The following is a 4,213-nucleotide window of genomic DNA, read 5'->3' on the forward strand; positions in this document are numbered from 1 at the left end:
TCACCAGGCCAGGCCGGCACATACCCCAGTGCCCAGCCCCAGACCCCATGAACCCTCAGCACACTGGCGGTCAGCCGTACACCCCACTGGGGGGCCGAGTAGCAGCGGGCCCCCAGATAAATCAGCAGTAGGGGCAGCCCAGACCGCAGCCTGACAAATACCCAAACATACACAATCACACCATCCCACCCTCATCCTCACCCACACTCAATCAAAGACATACAAGGACGCCACATTCCACTCATACCCCTGATACACACTCTATACCCCCCAGGTCCAGGACATGCACCCACCCCCTACTGGAGGCAGCACACACCCGAACCCAGGAGGTAGATCCAATCATTCTGAGGTGGAGAGGAGCAGATAGCCAAGGCCCGGCCCAGGCCGCATCAGGACGCCCGGCCAGCCCCACGCCGCAGAGAAGCCACATCCATGACCACCCCACCACACCGCCAACAACCAAGTGCACCCCCCCCAGCCGTCCACCCCCCGGAACCCGGCAGCCACCCCGGCCAGGGGACCACCCACAGGAACCAAGAGCCACACCTCAGGAGACCAAGCAGCACCAGGGAGGACGGAGAGCCAACCCCGCCTCCGGCAGCAGTCCAAGCCCCGAGCCCACCCACAGCCCAGGACCGCACCCGGCAGCCCGCTCTTCTTCAGGACCCCCTCCCCAAATGGCAGTCGGGGAATGGGATGGGAACAAGGGTTCATACAGTGCTAGTTAGCGGTATTGTGCATATAGTACATGAATTATCAGCTATTAAATGTCAAATTGAACTTGTGCTTTAAAATTGGCTTCTGCTAATTTTTCTATAACATAAGCGTTTTTGAAGTTGCGGACCTAAATATTTTCATAAGCGCTTTAGAAATTGTGGAGCTAATTTTTGGATTAGCGCTGCCCACCACTGTGTGTTAGCTTGCATGGCATTAAAAGGGAAGAAGTTTAAGTTCAGTCTAAACCAAATTTGCTTGTTGATGAAATGACTTGAATTAAACTTTGATTCAGTTAAATGTGCTCGCTGCAGAGCTGTTCCAGACACCCAGGAGACTTTTAAGCCAGGAGGAAGACCTGATGTACTGAAGAAATATTGTTGGCGCAGGATTACACCCACACACCTACAGACACACATGCAAGAAAACAATGCACTGACAAGGCAGAGAAACCAAAAAATGCTTAGTCATCTGCTGCTGTCTGGTTTTCATTTCAGACACTAAAACAGACTCTAAAACTGAAGCATGCAAATGACTGCATACATGTAATACTGCAGAGTCCAGCTGCAACTAGAGGTGCAGCTGTAACTCCTGCAAACCATCAAACAAAATCAAAATCATTCCTTTATGATTTAGAACCAAATCATGTTGATTGTACAAAATAAATAGGATTTTTCAGAATATTCAAGTCTTGCAACAGTTAATCTGTGACTGTAGTTAGAATGAGCTACATGAAGCCTTTCACATAGTGTGTTATTATAAAGTGTAGTAATAAAATCCAGAAAATACAATTAGTGTTTGTTTAAAGGTCAATTTTGAAGCTTCTAACAACAATAAATGTGCAAATTGGTTTCTGTAGGCTTGTTTTTTCATGCTTGTGTAAATCTGCAGTTTATTCACGAACTCATCGCCTCCTCTGAAGCATTAAAGGGAACTTTTTATTGGTTCGTTTTGTCAGCTATGCCACAACGGACTAAATGGTTTGGCTCACATTGGCATTTGTGTGACAGTCTTTGTCTATGACTAGACTTCAGTAAACAAGATGCAAGCATAAAATGTGGAAGGTGTTTTAATTAAAATCAAGAGGAAAATCATTTTTAAATTCCATATGGTCATATTTTATTGCATTTAATAAAAAATATCCCAGGAAAAAATAAACAAATTTAAAAAAATAACTTGTTCAGCGAGTGATAAATTTTCTAATTTTAAGTCAGATAAACTGTGTACCAACGTGTCATTTATCCTTTCAAATTTGTAAAGATACATCATTTATCAAAGTGTTTATGTTTTGACAGCAGAACAAAATCTAATTGGCTTTTTTTGTGGTCCCCACCTTCTTTATCCTATCATGTTAAAACAGTCAGATTATTCTCCTGCCCTGACATAACACTGTGTGAAATACAGTAGGTCTGGGTGTTTGTCACCAGATTACAAAGCTACTGTCACACCGATTGTCATAATCTGAGTGTTTTTTTTTCAGCCAGCATTCTACATCCATGCATGTAAGCAAGTGGATTATCAATGTGTAAAAAAAAGTGGTGGTCCACGGGTGACTTCCATCTGGCCCACCAATTATTCTGAGCACATCTCTTAAATGTGAAACAAATAAATAATCAGATATTAAATTTTAATTCGCTGCAGCGTTCCCTAAAAGGTGCAGCCATAAAAAGAAGATAAATATAAAATGCTACATAAACAACAAATTATTTTTAGTTCACCTTGCTGACATCGACAACTAAGAAAAGCAGGAGTCAGTGTGTTTTTACAGAAAGCTGTACAGCAACTGGCAGTCATTACTGCTAATGGAGTGAGAGAAAGGCCATTTTACTCAATAGACCTTGGACTTTTCTATATTAGACCCCTTACATCATCATACCAAACAAAAATACAGCATGAAAAAAATAAAAGAAGGACAAGGTAAATAAAGAAAACAAGCAGCAGGGATTTATACTCTATGTTATAAATGATTTTTAAATTTAAAAAAGAGCAGTGAAGCTGTTTGAGACTGAAACATGGCAGCAGGTTGGGTGAGGACGGGGGGTGACAGTTGGAGCGAGTAAACAGCTTATTACTAATCACCGATCTTGGTCTTTTTTATGGTGGAGCCCACCCCCCTTGTCACAACAACACAGAGCACATAAACACCTCACACATCCTGTTTTACACACAAACACCATCCATCTTTGAGTTCCTGGAGTAACTAAAAAAAAGGTTTTCCTCTTGGTGCAGATTTTTTTTCAATATGATCTCTCTCCGGGATAACACCATACTGAATTTCAGCTCAATATTTGTTTCCCATTTATCTATGGCGGCCATCTTGGATTTTTGATTTCGGTTCAGTGATGAGGAGCTCTCTCAAACACACCAAACTGGAGAGTAAAATAATGTATAGTACATGAATTGACAGCCTTGCAGAAGCAGCATCTGGCTCTGAGTTGATGTCATCACAGAGCTCCTGATTTCCGTGGAACTAATTAGACTTCATACAGACTGAGCAGATAGTCTCAACCACACTTCCACTGTTTTATTAACATTTAATGTTTAATGAATGCTGCAGCTTTTTCTGTTTTTGATGTTTTTGCCTCATATTTGATTATTTTACATCCAACGCCCTTTCACGTTGTATGTTTTATTTTTTATTTATTTATTTATTGTTTGTCCATTTGGCTTCAATCCTCCACAGCTTTTCAGATGATCCACGTGCACAGACATGGTCCCCAACTGTAAAACTTGATTATGTAACATTACCCTGTCACTGGCAAAGTGACAAGCCAATATTTCTGCTAGCACTCTGAACACATCAGCCATTTCATTTGACGCTCAGCTCTTAATAACTGTCCGTGTAGATCTTTTAAATGTGTCGCGTAACGCATGTTGAACCTGTTGCCAGATGGGCAGCATCGTTCCTTATAATCCACGCTCTCTGCCGCGGTGTCATCACCTGAAACAAACACGCTCTGACACACAACCTGTGTGTGTGTACAGCGGCCTAACGAGGATTGGCAGAGCTAAATAAAGACTCTTACGGTAATCCACGAGCTGCAGAAGGCTTCTAAGAATGAACGGTGGGAGCTCACGCTGTGCAAGTGTGTGTCTGCAGCTCTGTATCTTAATCGGGCTGTGATAATTATGTTGTATGTTACACAACAAATCACTCTCGGGAAAGCCAGAAACTTCCAGAAAATAAACACAGCCTTTTGTGTTCATGTCAAATTAGGCAAAATCATCCAGCTGAAGCTTTTTAAATGGTTTTACATACAAGTCATAGATTTTAAAGGGGCAATATCCAACACATTCTCACTCCCGAGTCGTCACATATTGACGTTTTTCAAAGGTCCCTTTGCGTCCAATTTTGACGCATCAGGTACCCCCCTCGCGTCAGTCCTTGCCGCCCGCGGCTTTTCCGGGTTGCGCCACCAGGGGTCTTTGGGTCGGGGGTCTGAGGTTAACATTAGGGATCAGGATAAATGGCTCTCCGTCCTCCCTGGTGCTGCTTGGT

At 42.8% G+C, this 4,213-nt stretch overlaps 1 protein-coding gene across 11 annotated transcripts in view; it reads right to left on the bottom strand.

The window, feature by feature from the left end:
* Nucleotides 1-4,213, bottom strand: part of snap91b (synaptosome associated protein 91b) — a 34,233-nt gene that overhangs the window by 24,173 nt on the left and 5,847 nt on the right. The window lies entirely within an intron of this gene.

The sequence above is a fragment of the Austrofundulus limnaeus genome, unplaced genomic scaffold (genome assembly GCF_001266775.1).
Source record: "Austrofundulus limnaeus strain Quisiro unplaced genomic scaffold, Austrofundulus_limnaeus-1.0 Scaffold86, whole genome shotgun sequence".
Lineage (NCBI taxonomy): Eukaryota > Metazoa > Chordata > Actinopteri > Cyprinodontiformes > Rivulidae > Austrofundulus > Austrofundulus limnaeus.